Below are 19,072 nucleotides of genomic sequence, written 5' to 3'. Positions count from 1 at the left end.
CACTGACATTTCCCCTATCTGAAAGTCTGATAAACGCCGAAAAATGACAACATCCAAAAAAAAAAAATGTTTCAACTTTTTTCAATTTTACCCCCGTGGGATATATATTCTACCCACACACATTTGGAACTCTCCTGGGGTATCCTCACACATATTATTCCCTCATTTAGTGGATATTTTCACAAAAAAGTGAAATTTTCAAAAATCCAAAATATTGGCTGAAAACGACTAAATATCAAGGACTCATTGGGGGAATCACTCTGGAACTGAAATCGGAACGCTCACTGACATTTCCCCTATCTGAAAGTCTGATAAACGCCGGAAAAATTACTAAGTCCAAAAAAAAATTGTTTTCAACTTTTTTCAATTTTACCCCCGTGGGATATATATTCTACCCACTCACATTTGGTACTCTCCTGGGGTACCCTCACACATATTATTCCCTCATTTAGTGGATATTTTCACAAAAAAGTGAAATTTTCAAAAATCCAAAATATTGGCTGAAAACGACTAAATATCAAGGACTCATTGGGCGAATCGCTCTGGAACTGAAATCGGAACACTCACTGACATTTCCCCTATCTGAAAGTCTGATAAATGCCGGAAAAATGACAACGTCCAAAAAAAAAAAATTTTTCAACTTTTTTCAATTTTACCCCCGTGGGATATATATTCTACCCACACACATTTGGAACTCTCCTGGGGTACCCTCACACATATTATTCCCTCATTTAGTGGATATTTTCAAAAAAAGTAAAATTTTCAAAAATCCAGAAAATTGGCTGAAAACGACTAAATATCAAGGACTCATTGGGCGAATAACTCTGGAACTGAAATCGGAATGCTCACTGACATTTCCCCTATCTGAAAGTCTGATAAACGCCGGAAAAATGACTAAGTCCAAAAAAATTTTTTTTTCAACTTTTTTCAATTTTACCCCCGTGGGATATATATTCTACCCACTCACATTTGGAACTCTCCTAGGGTACCCTCAGACATATTATTCCCTCATTTAGTGGATATTTTCACAAAAAGTGAAATTTTCAAAAATCCAGAAAATTGGCTGAAAACGACTAAATATCAAGGACTCATTGGGCAAATCGCTCTGGAGGTGAAATCGGAGCGCTCACTGACATTTCACCTCTCTGAAAGTCAGATAAACGCCGGAAAAATGACTAAGTCCAAAAAAAAAATTTTTCAACTTTTTTCAATTTTACCCCCGTGGGATATATATTCTACCCACACAGATTTGGAACTCTCCTGGGGTACCCTCACACATATTATTCCCTCATTTAGTGGATATTTTCACAAAAAAGTGAAATTTTCAAAAATCCAAAATATTGGCTGAAAACGACTAAATATCAAGGACTCATTGGGCGAATCGCTCTGGAACTGAAATCGGAACGCTCACTGACATTTCCCCTATCTGAAAGTCTGATAAACGCTGGAAAAATGACTAAGTCCAAAAAAAAAATGTTTTCAACTTTTTTCAATTTTACCCCCGTGGGATATATATTCTACCCACACACATTTGGAACTCTCCTGGGGTACCCTCACACATATTATTCCCTCATTTAGTGGATATTTTCACAAAAAGTGAAATTTTCAAAAATCCAGAAAATTGGCTGAAAACTACTAAATATCAAGGACTCATTGGGCGAATCACTCTGGAACTGAAATCGGAACGCTCACTGACATTTCCCCTATCTGAAAGTCTGATAAACGCCGGAAAAATGACTAAGTCCCAAAAAATTTTTTTTTCAACTTTTTTCAATTTTACCCCCGTGGGATATATATTCTACCCACTCACATTTGGAACTCTCCTGGGTTGCACTCACACATATTATTCCCTCATTTAGTGGATATTTTCACAAAAAAGTGAAATTTTCAAAAATCCAGAAAATTGGCTGAAAACGACTAAATATCAAGGACTCATTGGGAGAATCGCTCTGGAGCTGAAATCGGAATGCTCACTGACATTTCACCTCTCTGAAAGTCTGATAAATACCGAAAAAATAACAAAGTCCAAAAAAAATTAATTTTTCAACCTTTTTCAATTTTACCCCGGTGGGATATATATTCTACCCACACACATTTGGAACTCTCTTGGGGTATCCTGACACATATTATTCCCTCATTTAGTAGATATTTTCACAAAAAAGAGAAATTTTCAAAAATACAAAATATTGGCTGAAAACGACTAAATATCAAGGACTCATTGGGCAAATCGCTCTGGAGCTGAAATCGGAGCGCTCACTGACATTTCACCTCTCTGAAAGTCAGATAAACGCCGGAAAAATGACTAAGTCCTCAAAAAAAAATTTTTCAACTTTTTTCAATTTTACCCCCGTGGGATATATATTCTACCCACACACATTTGGAACTCTCTTGGGGTATCCTGACACATATTATTCCCTCATTTAGTGGATATTTTCAAAAAAGGGAAATTTTCAAAAATCCAAAATATTGGCTGAAAACGACTAAATATCGAGGACTCATTGGGCGAATCACTCTGGAACTGAAATCGGAACACTCACTGACATTTCCCCTATCTGAAAGTCTGATAAACGCCGAAAAATGACAACGTCCAAAAAAAAAAAATTTTTCAACTTTTTTCAATTTTACCCCCGTGGGATATATATTCTACCCACACACATTTGGAACTCTCCTGGGGTACCCTCACACATATTATTCCCTCATTTAGTGGATATTTTCACAAAAAAGTGAAATTTTCAAAAATCCAAAATATTGGCTGAAAACGACTAAATATCGAGAACTCATTGGGCGAATCGCTCTGGAACTGAAATCGGAACGCTCACTGACATTTCTCCTATCTGAAAGTCTGATAAACGCCGGAAAAATGACTAAGTCCCCAAAAAAAAATTTTTCAACTTTTTTCAATTTTACCCCCGTGGGATATATATTCTACCCACACACATTTGGAACTCTCCTGGGGCACCCTCACACATATTATTCCCTCATTTAGTGGATATTTTCACAAAAAAGTGAAATTTTCAAAAATCCAAAATATTGGCTGAAAACGACTAAATATCAAGGACTCATTGGGCGAATCGCTCTGAAACTGAAATCGGAACACTCACTGACATTTCCCCTATCTGAAAGTCTGATAAACGCCGAAAAATGACAACGTCCAAAAAAAAAAAATGTTTCAACTTTTTTCAATTTTACCCCCGTGGGATATATATTCTACCCACACACATTTGGAACTCTCCTGGGGTACCCTCACACATATTATTCCCTCATTTAGTGGATATTTTCACAAAAAAGTGAAATTTTCAAAAATCCAAAATATTGGCTGAAAACGACTAAATATCAAGGACTCATTGGGCGAATCGCTCTGGAACTGAAATCGGAACGCTCACTGACATTTCCCCTATCTGAAAGTCTGATAAACGCCGGAAAAATGACTAAGTCCAAAAAAAAATTTTTTTAAACTTTTTTCAATTTTACCCCCGTGGGATATATATTCTACCCACACACATTTGGAACTCTCCTGGGGTATCCTCACACATATTATTCCCTCATTTAGTGGATATTTTCACAAAAAAGTGAAATTTTCAAAAATCCAAAATATTGTCTGAAAACGAATAAATATCAAGGACTCATTGGGCGAATCGCTCTGGAACTGAAATCGGAACACTCACTGACATTTCCCCTATCTGAAAGTCTGATAAACGCCGAAAAATGACAACGTCCAAAAAAAAATAATTTTTCAACTTTTTTCAATTTTACCCCCGTGGGATATATATTCTACCCACACACATTTAGAACTCTCCTGGGGTACCCTCACACATATTATTCCCTCATTTAGTGGATATTTTCACAAAAAAGTGAAATTTTCAAAAATCCAAAATATTGGCTGAAAACGACTAAATATCGAGAACTCATTGGGCGAATCGCTCTGGAACTGAAATCGGAACGCTCACTGACATTTCTCCTATCTGAAAGTCTGATAAACGCCGGAAAAATGACTAAGTCCCAAAAAAAAAAATTTTTCAACTTTTTTCAATTTTACCCCCGTGGGATATATATTCTACCCACACACATTTGGAACTCTCCTGGGGCACCCTCACACATATTATTCCCTCATTTAGTGGATATTTTCACAAAAAAGTGAAATTTTCAAAAATCCAAAATATTGGCTGAAAACGACTAAATATCAAGGACTCATTGGGCGAATCGCTCTGAAACTGAAATCGGAACACTCACTGACATTTCCCCTATCTGAAAGTCTGATAAACGCCGAAAAATGACAACGTCCAAAAAAAAAAAATGTTTCAACTTTTTTCAATTTTACCCCCGTGGGATATATATTCTACCCACACACATTTGGAACTCTCCTGGGGTACCCTCACACATATTATTCCCTCATTTAGTGGATATTTTCACAAAAAAGTGAAATTTTCAAAAATCCAAAATATTGGCTGAAAACGACTAAATATCAAGGACTCATTGGGCGAATCGCTCTGGAACTGAAATCGGAACGCTCACTGACATTTCCCCTATCTGAAAGTGTGATAAACGCCGGAAAAATGACTAAGTCCAAAAAAAAATTTTTTTAAACTTTTTTCAATTTTACCCCCGTGGGATATATATTCTACCCACACACATTTGGAACTCTCCTGGGGTATCCTCACACATATTATTCCCTCATTTAGTGGATATTTTCACAAAAAAATGAAATTTTCAAAAATCCAAAATATTGTCTGAAAACGACTAAATATCAAGGACTCATTGGGCGAATCGCTCTGGGACTGAAATCGGAACACTCACTGACATTTCCCCTATCTGAAAGTCTGATAAACGCCGAAAAATGACAACGTCCAAAAAAAAAAAATTTTTCAACTTTTTTCAATTTTACCCCCGTGGGATATATATTCTACCCACACACATTTGGAACTCTCCTGGGATACCCTCACACATATTATTCCCTCATTTAGTGGATATTTTCACAAAAAAGTGAAATTTTCAAAAATCCAAAATATTGTCTGAAAACGACTAAATATCAAGAACTCATTGGGCGAATCGCTCTGGAACTGAAATCGGAACGCTCACTGACATTTCCCCTATCTGAAAGTCTGATAAACGCCGGAAAAATGACTAAGTCCCCAAAAAAAATTTTTCAACTTTTTTCCATTTTACCCCCGTGGGATATATATTCTACCCACACACATTTGGAACTCTCCTGGGGTACCCTCACACATATTATTCCCTCATTTAGTGGATATTTTCACAAAAAAGTGAAATTTTCAAAAATCCAAAATATTGGCTGAAAACGACTAAATATCAAGGACTCATTGGGCGAATCGCTCTGGAACTGAAATCGGAACGCTCACTGACATGTCCCCTATCTGAAAGTCTGATAAACGCTGGAAAAATGACTAAGTCCAAAAAAAAAATGTTTTCAACTTTTTTCAATTTTACCCCTGTGGGATATATATTCTACCCACACACATTTGGAACTCTCCTGGGGTACCCTCACACATATTATTCCCTCATTTAGTGGATATTTTCACAAAAAGTGAAATTTTCAAAAATCCAGAAAATTGGCTGAAAACTACTAAATATCAAGGACTCATTGGGCGAATCACTCTGGAACTGAAATCGGAACGCTCACTGACATTTCCCCTATCTGAAAGTCTGATAAACGCCGGAAAAATGACTAAGTCCAAAAAAATTTTTTTTTCAACTTTTTTCAATTTTACCCCCGTGGGATACATATTCTACCCACACACATTTGGAACTCTCCTGGGTTGCACTCACACATATTATTCCCTCATTTAGTGGATATTTTCACAAAAAAGTGAAATTTTCAAAAATCCAGAAAATTGGCTGAAAAGGACTAAATATCAAGGACTCATTGGGCGAATCGCTCTGGAGCTGAAATCGGAATGCTCACTGACATTTCACCTCTCTGAAAGTCTGATAAATACCGAAAAAATAACAAAGTCCAAAAAAAATTAATTTTTCAACCTTTTTCAATTTTACCCCCGTGGGATATATATTCTACCCACACACATTTGGAACTCTCTTGGGGTATCCTGACACATATTATTCCCTCATTTAGTAGATATTTTCACAAAAAAGAGAAATTTTCAAAAATACAAAATATTGGCTGAAAACGACTAAATATCAAGGACTCATTGGGCAAATCGCTCTGGAGCTGAAATCGGAGCGCTCACTGACATTTCACCTCTCTGAAAGTCAGATAAACGCCGGAAAAATGACTAAGTCCTCAAAAAAAAATTTTTCAACTTTTTTCAATTTTACCCACGTGGGATATATATTCTACCCACACACATTTGGAACTCTCTTGGGGTATCCTGACACATATTATTCCCTCATTTAGTGGATATTTTCACAAAAAAGTGAAATTTTCAAAAATCCAAAATATTGTCTGAAAACGACTAAATATCAAGGACTCATTAGGCGAATCGCTCTGGAACTGAAATCGGAACGCTCACTGACATTACCCCTATCTGAAAGTCTGATAAACGCCGGAAAAATGACTAAGTCCCCAAAAAAAATTTTTCAACTTTTTTCAATTTTACCCCCGTGGGATATATATTCTACCCACACACATTTGGAACTCTCCTGGGGTACCCTCACACATATTACTCCCTCATTTAGTGGATATTTTCACAAAAAAGTGAAATTTTCAAAAATCCAAAATATTGGCTGAAAACGACTAAATATCAAGGACTCATTCGGCGAATCGCTCTGGAACTGAAATCGGAACGCTCACTGACATTTCCCCTATCTGAAAGTCTGATAAACGCCGGAAAAATGACTAAGTCCAAAAAAAAATTTTTTTAAACTTTTTTCAATTTTACCCCCGTGGGATACATATTCTACCCACACACATTTGGAACTCTCCTGGGGTATCCTCACACATATTATTCCCTCATTTAGTGGATATTTTCACAAAAAAGTGAAATTTTCAAAAATCCAAAATATTGGCTGAAAACGACTAAATATCAAGGACTCATTGGGCAAATCGCTCTGGAGCTGAAATCGGAGCGCTCACTGACATTTCACCTCTCTGAAAGTCAGATAAACGCCGGAAAAATGACTAAGTCCTCAAAAAAAAATTTTTCAACTTTTTTCAATTTTACCCCCGTGGGATATATATTCTACCCACACACATTTGGAACTCTCTTGGGGTATCCTGACACATATTATTCCCTCATTTAGTGGATATTTTCACAAAAAAGTGAAATTTTCAAAAATCCAAAATATTGGCTGAAAACGACTAAATATCAAGGACTCATTAGGCGAATCGCTCTGGAACTGAAATCGGAACGCTCACTGACATTACCCCTATCTGAAAGTCTGATAAACGCCGGAAAAATGACTAAGTCCCCAAAAAAAATTTTTCAACTTTTTTCAATTTTACCCCCGTGGGATATATATTCTACCCACACACATTTGGAACTCTCCTGGGGTACCCTCACACATATTATTCCCTCATTTAGTGGATATTTTCACAAAAAAGTGAAATTTTCAAAAATCCAGAAAATTGGCTGAAAACGACTAAATATCAAGGACTCATTGGGCGAATCGCTCTGGAGCTGAAATCGGAATGCTCACTGACATTTCACCTCTCTGAAAGTCTGATAAATACCGAAAAAATAACAAAGTCCAAAAAAAATAAATTTTTCAACCTTTTTCAATTTTACCCCCGTGGGATATATATTCTACCCACACACATTTGGAACTCTCTTGGGGTATCCTGACACATATTATTCCCTCATTTAGTGGATATTTTCACAAAAAAGTGAAATTTTCAAAAATACAAAATATTGGCTGAAAACGACTAAATATCAAGGACTCATTGGGCAAATCGCTCTGGAGCTGAAATCGGAGCGCTCACTGACATTTCACCTCTCTGAAAGTCAGATAAACGCCGGAAAAATGACTAAGTCCCCAAAAAAAAATTTTTCAACTTTTTTCAATTTTACCCCCGTGGGATATATATTCTACCCACACACATTTGGAACTCTCTTGGGGTATCCTGACACATATTATTCCCTCATTTAGTGGATATTTTCACAAAAAAGTGAAATTTTCAAAAATCCAAAATATTGGCTGAAAACGACTAAATATCAAAGACTCATTGGGCGAATCGCTCTGGAACTGAAATCGGAACGCTCACTGACATTTCCCCTATCTGAAAGTCTGATAAACGCCAAAAAATGACAACGTCCAAAAAAAAAAAATTTTTCAACTTTTTTCAATTTTACCCCCGTGGGATATATATTCTACCCACACACATTTGGAACTCTCCTGGGATACCCTCACACATATTATTCCCTCATTTAGTGGATATTTTCACAAAAAAGTAAAATTTTCAAAAATCCTAAATATTGGCTGAAAACGACTAAATATCAAGAACTCATTGGGCGAATCACTCTGGAACTGAAATCGGAACGCTCACTGACATTTCCCCTATCTGAAAGTCTGATAAACGCCGGAAAAATGACTAAGTCCCCCAAAAAAATTTTTCAACTTTTTTCAATTTTACCCCCGTGTGATATATATTCTACCCACACACATTTGGAACTCTCCTGGGGTACCCTCATACATATTATTCCCTCATTTAGTGGATATTTTCATAAAAAAGTGAAATTTTCAAAAATCCAAAATATTGGCTGAAAACGACTAAATATCAAGGACTCATTGGGCGAATCGCTCTGGAACTGAAATCGGAACGCTCACTGACATTTCCCCTATCTGAAAGTCTGATAAACGCCGGAAAAATGACTAAGTCCAAAAAAAAATTTTTTTAAACTTTTTTCAATTTTACCCCCGTGGGATATATATTCTACCCACACACATTTGGAACTCTCCTGGGGTATCCTCACACATATTATTCCCTCATTTAGTGGATATTTTCACAAAAAAGTGAAATTTTCAAAAATCCAAAATATTGGCTGAAAACGACTAAATATCAAGGACTCATTAGGCGAATCGCTCTGGAACTGAAATCGGAACGCTCATTGACATTACCCCTATCTGAAAGTCTGATAAACGCCGGAAAAATGACTAAGTCCCCAAAAAAAATTTTTCAACTTTTTTCAATTTTACCCCCGTGGGATATATATTCTACCCACACACATTTGGAACTCTCCTGGGGTACCCTCACACATATTACTCCCTCATTTAGTGGATATTTTCACAAAAAAGTGAAATTTTCAAAAATCCAAAATATTGGCTGAAAACGACTAAATATCAAGGACTCATTCGGCGAATCGCTCTGGAACTGAAATCGGAACGCTCACTGACATTTCCCCTATCTGAAAGTCTGATAAACGCCGGAAAAATGACTAAGTCCAAAAAAAAATTTTTTTAAACTTTTTTCAATTTTACCCCCGTGGGATACATATTCTACCCACACACATTTGGAACTCTCCTGGGGTATCCTCACACATATTATTCCCTCATTTAGTGGATATTTTCACAAAAAAGTGAAATTTTCAAAAATCCAAAATATTGGCTGAAAACGACTAAATATCAAGGACTCATTGGGCGAATCGCTCTGGAACTGAAATCGGAACACTCACTGACATTTCCCCTATCTGAAAGTCTGATAAACGCCGAAAAATGACAACGTCCAAAAAAAAAAAATTTTTCAACTTTTTTCAGTTTTACCCCCGTGGGATATATATTCTACCCACACACATTTGGAACTCTCCTGGGGTACCCTCACACATATTATTCCCTCATTTAGTGGATATTTTCACAAAAAAGTGAAATTTTCAAAAATCCAAAATATTGGCTGAAAACGACTAAATATCGAGAACTCATTGGGCGAATCGCTCTGGAACTGAAATCGGAACGCTCACTGACATTTCTCCTATCTGAAAGTCTGATAAACGCCGGAAAAATGACTAAGTCCCCAAAAAAAAATTTTTCAACTTTTTTCAATTTTACCCCCGTGGGATATATATTCTACCCACACACATTTGGAACTCTCCTGGGGCACCCTCACACATATTATTCCCTCATTTAGTGGATATTTTCACAAAAAAGTGAAATTTTCAAATATCCAAAATATTGGCTGAAAACGACTAAATATCAAGGACTCATTGGGCGAATCGCTCTGGAACTGAAATCGGAACACTCACTGACATTTCCCCTATCTGAAAGTCTGATAAACGCCGAAAAATGACAACGTCCAAAAAAAAAAAATGTTTCAACTTTTTTCAATTTTACCCCCGTGGGATATATATTCTACCCACACACATTTGGAACTCTCCTGGGGTACCCTCACACATATTATTCCCTCATTTAGTGGATATTTTCACAAAAAAGTGAAATTTTCAAAAATCCAGAAAATTGGCTGAAAACGACTAAATATCAAGGACTCATTGGGCGAATCGCTCTGGAGCTGAAATCGGAATGCTCACTGACATTTCACCTCTCTGAAAGTCTGATAAATACCGAAAAAATAACAAAGTCCAAGAAAAATAAATTTTTCAACCTTTTTCAATTTTACCCCCGTGGGATATATATTCTACCCACACACATTTGGAACTCTCTTGGGGTATCCTGACACATATTATTCCCTCATTTAGTGGATATTTTCACAAAAAAGTGAAATTTTCAAAAATACAAAATATTGGCTGAAAACGACTAAATATCAAGGACTCATTGGGCAAATCGCTCTGGAGCTGAAATCGGAGCGCTCACTGACATTTCACCTCTCTGAAAGTCTGATAAACGCCGGAAAAATGACTAAGTCCCCCAAAAAAATTTTTCAACTTTTTTCAATTTTACCCCCGTGGGATATATATTCTACACACACACATTTGGAACTCTCCTGGGGTATCCTCACACATATTATTCCCTCATTTAGTGGATATTTTCACAAAAAAGTGAAATTTTCAAAAATCCAAAATATTGGCTGAAAACGACTAAATATCAAGGACTCATTGGGCGAATCGCTCTGGAACTGAAATCGGAACACTCACTGACATTTCCCCTATCTGAAAGTCTGATAAACGCCGAAAAATGACAACGTCCAAAAAAAAAAAATTTTTCAACTTTTTTCAGTTTTACCCCCGTGGGATATATATTCTACCCACACACATTTGGAACTCTCCTGGGGTACCCTCACACATATTATTCCCTCATTTAGTGGATATTTTCACAAAAAAGTGAAATTTTCAAAAATCCAAAATATTGGCTGAAAACGACTAAATATCGAGAACTCATTGGGCGAATCGCTCTGGAACTGAAATCGGAACGCTCACTGACATTTCTCCTATCTGAAAGTCTGATAAACGCCGGAAAAATGACTAAGTCCCCAAAAAAAAATTTTTCAACTTTTTTCAATTTTACCCCCGTGGGATATATATTCTACCCACACACATTTGGAACTCTCCTGGGGCACCCTCACACATATTATTCCCTCATTTAGTGGATATTTTCACAAAAAAGTGAAATTTTCAAATATCCAAAATATTGGCTGAAAACGACTAAATATCAAGGACTCATTGGGCGAATCGCTCTGGAACTGAAATCGGAACACTCACTGACATTTCCCCTATCTGAAAGTCTGATAAACGCCGAAAAATGACAACGTCCAAAAAAAAAAAATGTTTCAACTTTTTTCAATTTTACCCCCGTGGGATATATATTCTACCCACACACATTTGGAACTCTCCTGGGGTACCCTCACACATATTATTCCCTCATTTAGTGGATATTTTCACAAAAAAGTGAAATTTTCAAAAATCCAGAAAATTGGCTGAAAACAACTAAATATCAAGGACTCATTGGGCGAATCGCTCTGGAGCTGAAATCGGAATGCTCACTGACATTTCACCTCTCTGAAAGTCTGATAAATACCGAAAAAATAACAAAGTCCAAGAAAAATAAATTTTTCAACCTTTTTCAATTTTACCCCCGTGGGATATATATTCTACCCACACACATTTGGAACTCTCTTGGGGTATCCTGACACATATTATTCCCTCATTTAGTGGATATTTTCACAAAAAAGTGAAATTTTCAAAAATACAAAATATTGGCTGAAAACGACTAAATATCAAGGACTCATTGGGCAAATCGCTCTGGAGCTGAAATCGGAGCGCTCACTGACATTTCACCTCTCTGAAAGTCTGATAAACGCCGGAAAAATGACTAAGTCCCCCAAAAAAATTTTTCAACTTTTTTCAATTTTACCCCCGTGGGATATATATTCTACCCACACACATTTGGAACTCTCCTGGGGTACCCTCATACATATTATTCCCTCATTTAGTGGATATTTTCACAAAAAAGTGAAATTTTCAAAAATCCAAAATATTGGCTGAAAACGACTAAATATCAAGGACTCATTGGGCGAATCGCTCTGGAACTGAAATCGGAACGCTCACTGACATTTCCCCTATCTGAAAGTCTGATAAACGCCGGAAAAATGACTAAGTCCAAAAAAAAATTTTTTTAAACTTTTTTCAATTTTACCCCCGTGGGATATATATTCTACCCACACACATTTGGAACTCTCCTGGGGTATCCTCACACATATTATTCCCTCATTTAGTGGATATTTTCACAAAAAAGTGAAATTTTCAAAAATCCAAAATATTGGCTGAAAACGACTAAATATCAAGGACTCATTGGGCGAATCGCTCTGGAACTGAAATCGGAACACTCACTGACATTTCCCCTATCTGAAAGTCTGATAAACGCCGAAAAATGACAACGTCCAAAAAAAAAAAAATTTTCAACTTTTTTCAATTTTACCCCCGTGGGATATATATTCTACCCACACACATTTGGAACTCTCCTGGGGTACCCTCACACATATTATTCCCTCATTTAGTGGATATTTTCACAAAAAAGTGAAATTTTCAAAAATCCAAAATATTGGCTGAAAACGACTAAATATCGAGAACTCATTGGGCGAATCGCTCTGGAACTGAAATCGGAACGCTCACTGACATTTCTCCTATCTGAAAGTCTGATAAACGCCGGAAAAATGACTAAGTCCCCAAAAAAAAATTTTTCAACTTTTTTCAATTTTACCCCCGTGGGATATATATTCTACCCACACACATTTGGAACTCTCCTGGGGCACCCTCACACATATTATTCCCTCATTTAGTGGATATTTTCACAAAAAAGTGAAATTTTCAAAAATCCAAAATATTGGCTGAAAACGACTAAATATCAAGGACTCATTGGGCGAATCGCTCTGGAACTGAAATCGGAACACTCACTGACATTTCCCCTATCTGAAAGTCTGATAAACGCCGGAAAAATGACTAAGTCCCCAAAAAAAAATTTTTCAACTTTTTTCAATTTTACCCCCGTGGGATATATATTCTACCCACACACATTTGGAACTCTCCTGGGGCACCCTCACACATATTATTCCCTCATTTAGTGGATATTTTCACAAAAAAGTGAAATTTTCAAAAATCCAAAATATTGGCTGAAAACGACTAAATATCAAGGACTCATTGGGCGAATCGCTCTGGAACTGAAATCGGAACGCTCACTGACATTTCCCCTATCTGAAAGTCTGATAAACGCCGGAAAAATGACTAAGTCCCCAAAAAAAATTTTTCAACTTTTTTCAATTTTACCCCCGTGGGATATATATTCTACCCACACACATTTGGAACTCTCCTGGGGCACCCTCACACATATTATTCCCTCATTTAGTGGATATTTTCACAAAAAAGTGAAATTTTCAAAAATCCAAAATATTGGCTGAAAACGACTAAATATCAAGGACTCATTGGGCGAATCGCTCTGGAACTGAAATCGGAACGCTCACTGACATTTACCCTATCTGAAAGTCTGATAAACGCTGGAAAAATGACTAAGTACAAAAAAAAAATGTTTTTAACTTTTTTCAATTTTACCCCCGTGGGATATATATTCTACCCACACACATTTGGAACTCTCCTGGGGTATCCTCACACATATTATTCCCTCATTTAGTGGATATTTTCACAAAAAAGTGAAATTTTCAAAAATCCAAAATATTGGCTGAAAACGACTAAATATCAAGGACTCATTGGGCGAATCGCTCTGGAACTGAAATCGGAACACTCACTGACATTTCCCCTATCTGAAAGTCTGATAAACGCCGAAAAATGACAACGTCCAAAAAAAAAAAAATTTTCAACTTTTTTCAATTTTACCCCCGTGGGATATATATTCTACCCACACACATTTGGAACTCTCCTGGGGTATCCTCACACATATTATTCCCTCATTTAGTGAATATTTTCACAAAAAAGTGAAATTTTCAAAAATCCAAAATATTGGCTGAAAACGACTAAATATCAAGGACTCATTGGGCGAATCGCTCTGGAACTGAAATCGGAACACTCACTGACATTTCCCCTATCTGAAAGTCTGATAAACGCCGAAAAATGACAACGTCCAAAAAAAAAAAATTTTTCAACTTTTTTCAATTTTACCCCCGTGGGATATATATTCTACCCACACACATTTGGAACTCTCCTGGGGTACCCTCACACATATTATTCCCTCATTTAGTGGATATTTTCACAAAAAAGTGAAATTTTCAAAAATCCAAAATATTGGCTGAAAACGACTAAATATCAAGAACTCATTGGGCGAATCGCTCTGGAACTGAAATCGGAACGCTCACTGACATTTCTCCTATCTGAAAGTCTGATAAACGCCGGAAAAATGACTAAGTCCCCAAAAAAAAATTTTTCAACTTTTTTCAATTTTACCCCCGTGGGATATATATTCTACCCACACACATTTGGAACTCTCCTGGGGCACCCTCACACATATTATTCCCTCATTTAGTGGATATTTTCACAAAAAAGTGAAATTTTCAAAAATCCAAAATATTGGCTGAAAACGACTAAATATCAAGGACTCATTGGGCGAATCGCTCTGGAACTGAAATCGGAACACTCACTGACATTTCCCCTATCTGAAAGTCTGATAAACGCCGAAAAATGACAACGTCCAAAAAAAAAAAATTTTTCAACTTTTTTCAATTTTACCCCCGTGGGATATATATTCTACCCACACACATTTGGAACTCTCCTGGGGTATCCTCACACATATTATTCCCTCATTTAGTGGATATTTTCACAAAAAAGTGAAATTTTCAAAAATCCAAAATATTGGCTGAAAACGACTAAATATTAAGGACTCATTGGGCGAATTGCTCTGGAGCTGAAATCGGAATGCTCACTGACATTTCACCTCTCTGAAAGTCTGATAAATACCGAAAAAATAACAAAGTCCAAAAAAAATTAATTTTTCAACCTTTTTCAATTTTACCCCCGTGGGATATATATTCTACCCATACACATTTGGAACTCTCTTGGGGTATCCTGACACATATTATTCCCTCAGTGGATATTTTCACAAAAAAGTGAAATTTTCAAAAATACAAAATATTGGCTGAAAACTACTAAATATCAAGGACTCATTGGGCAAATCGCTCTGGAGCTGAAATCGGAGCGCTCACTAACATTTCACCTCTCTGAAAGTCAGATAAACGCCGGAAAAATGACTAAGTCCCCAAAAAAAAATTTTTCAACTTTTTTCAATTTTACCCCCGTGGGATATATATTCTACCCACACACATTTGGAACTCTCCTGGGGTACCCTCACACATATTATTCCCTCATTTAGTGGATATTTTCACAAAAAAGTGAAATTTTCAAAAATCCAAAATATTGGCTGAAAACGACTAAATATCAAGGACTCATTGGGCGAATCGCTCTGGAACTGAAATCGGAACGCTCACTGACATTTCCCCTATCTGAAAGTCTGATAAACGCCGGAAAAATGACTAAGTCCAAAAAAAATTTTTTTTTAAATTTTTTTCAATTTTACCCCCGTGGGATATATATTCTACCCACACACATTTGGAACTCTCCTGGGGTATCCTCACACATATTATTCCCTCATTTAGTGGATATTTTCACAAAAAAGTGAAATTTTCAAAAATCCAAAATATTGGCTGAAAACGACTAAATATCAAGGACTCATTGGGCGAATCGCTCTGGAGCTGAAATCGGAATGCTCACTGACATTTCACCTCTCTGAAAGTCTGATAAATACCGAAAAAATAACAAAGTCCAAAAAAAATTAATTTTTCAACCTTTTTCAATTTTACCCCCGTGGGATATATATTCTACCCATACACATTTGGAACTCTCTTGGGGTATCCTGACACATATTATTCCCTCAGTTAGTGGATATTTTCACAAAAAAGTGAAATTTTCAAAAATACAAAATATTGGCTGAAAACTACTAAATATCAAGGACTCATTGGGCAAATCGCTCTGGAGCTGAAATCGGAGCGCTCACTAACATTTCACCTCTCTGAAAGTCAGATAAACGCCGGAAAAATGACTAAGTCCCCAAAAAAAAATTTTTCAACTTTTTTCAATTTTTACCTCCGTGGGATATATATTCTACCCACACACATTTGGAACTCTCCTGGGGTACCCTCACACATATTATTCCCTCATTTAGTGGATATTTTCACAAAAAAGTGAAATTTTCAAAAATCCAAAATATTGGCTGAAAACGACTAAATATCAAGGACTCATTGGGCGAATCGCTCTGGAACTGAAATCGGAACGCTCACTGACATTTCCCCTATCTGAAAGTCTGATAAACGCCGGAAAAATGAGTAAGTCCCCAAAAAAAAATTTTTCAACTTTTTTCAATTTTACCCCCGTGGGATATATATTCTACCCACACACATTTGGAACTCTCCTGGGGCACCCTCACACATATTATTCCCTCATTTAGTGGATATTTTCACAAAAAAGTGAAATTTTCAAAAATCCAAAATATTGGCTGAAAACGACTAAATATCAAGGACTCATTGGGCGAATCGCTCTGGAACTGAAATCGGAACGCTCACTGACATTTCCCCTATCTGAAAGTCTGATAAACGCCGGAAAAATGACTAAGTCCCCAAAAAAAATTTTTCAACTTTTTTCAATTTTACCCCCGTGGGATATATATTCTACCCACACACATTTGGAACTCTCCTGGGGCACCCTCACACATATTATTCCCTCATTTAGTGGATATTTTCACAAAAAAGTGAAATTTTCAAAAATCCAAAATATTGGCTGAAAACGACTAAATATCAAGGACTCATTGGGCGAATCGCTCTGGAACTGAAATCGGAACGCTCACTGACATTTACCCTATCTGAAAGTCTGATAAACGCTGGAAAAATGACTAAGTACAAAAAAAAAATGTTTTTAACTTTTTTCAATTTTACCCCCGTGGGATATATATTCTACCCACACACATTTGGAACTCTCCTGGGGTATCCTCACACATATTTTTCCCTCATTTAGTGGATATTTTCACAAAAAAGTGAAATTTTCAAAAATCCAAAATATTGGCTGAAAACGACTAAATATCAAGGACTCATTGGGCGAATCGCTCTGGAACTGAAATCGGAACACTCACTGACATTTCCCCTATCTGAAAGTCTGATAAACGCCGAAAAATGACAACGTCCAAAAAAAAAAAAATTTTCAACTTTTTTCAATTTTACCCCCGTGGGATATATATTCTACCCACACACATTTGGAACTCTCCTGGGGTATCCTCACACATATTATTCCCTCATTTAGTGAATATTTTCACAAAAAAGTGAAATTTTCAAAAATCCAAAATATTGGCTGAAAACGACTAAATATCAAGGACTCATTGGGCGAATCGCTCTGGAACTGAAATCGGAACACTCACTGACATTTCCCCTATCTGAAAGTCTGATAAACGCCGAAAAATGACAACGTCCAAAAAAAAAAAATTTTTCAACTTTTTTCAATTTTACCCCCGTGGGATATATATTCTACCCACACACATTTGGAACTCTCCTGGGGTACCCTCACACATATTATTCCCTCATTTAGTGGATATTTTCACAAAAAAGTGAAATTTTCAAAAATCCAAAATATTGGCTGAAAACGACTAAATATCAAGAACTCATTGGGCGAATCGCTCTGGAACTGAAATCGGAACGCTCACTGACATTTCTCCTATCTGAAAGTCTGATAAACGCCGGAAAAATGACTAAGTCCCCAAAAAAAAATTTTTCAACTTTTTTCAATTTTACCCCCGTGGGATATATATTCTACCCACACACATTTGGAACTCTCCTGGGGCACCCTCACACATATTATTCCCTCATTTAGTGGATATTTTCACAAAAAAGTGAAATTTTCAAAAATCCAAAATATTGGCTGAAAACGACTAAATATCAAGGACTCATTGGGCGAATCGCTCTGGAACTGAAATCGGAACACTCACTGACATTTCCCCTATCTGAAAGTCTGATAAACGCCGAAAAATGACAACGTCCAAAAAAAAAAAATTTTTCAACTTTTTTCAATTTTACCCCCGTGGGATATGTATTCTACCCACACACATTTGGAACTCTCCTGGGGTACCCTCACACATATTATTCCCTCATTTAGTGGATATTTTCACAAAAAAGTGAAATTTTCAAAAATCCAGAAAATTGGCTGAAAACGACTAAATATCAAGGACTCATTGGGCGAATCGCTCTGGAGCTGAAATCGGAATGCTCACTGACATTTCACCTCTCTGAAAGTCTGATAAATACCGAAAAAATAACAAAGTCCAAAAAAAATTAATTTTTCAACCTTTTTCAATTTTACCCCCGTGGGATATATATTCTACCCACACACATTTGGAACTCTCTTGGGGTATTCTGACACATATTATTCCCTCATTTAGTGGATATTTTCACAAAAAAGTGAAATTTTCAAAAATCCAAAATATTGGCTGAAAACGACTAAATATCAAGGACTCATTGGGCAAATCGCTCTGGAGCTGAAATTGGAGCGCTCACTGACATTTCACCTCTCTGAAAGTCAGATAAACGCCGGAAAAATGACTAAGTCCCCAAAAAAAAATTTTTCAACTTTTTTCAATTTTACCCCCGTGGGATATATATTCTACCCACACACATTTGGAACTCTCTTGAGGTATCCTGACACATATTATTCCCTCATTTAGTGGATATTTTCACATA

This window comes from Phyllobates terribilis, unplaced genomic scaffold (genome assembly GCF_046119375.1).
Source record: "Phyllobates terribilis strain yellow unplaced genomic scaffold, ASM4611937v1 Scaffold_106__1_contigs__length_5700502, whole genome shotgun sequence".
In the NCBI taxonomy this organism is placed as follows: Eukaryota; Metazoa; Chordata; class Amphibia; order Anura; family Dendrobatidae; genus Phyllobates; species Phyllobates terribilis.
Note: the sequence above shows the minus strand (reverse complement) of the source record.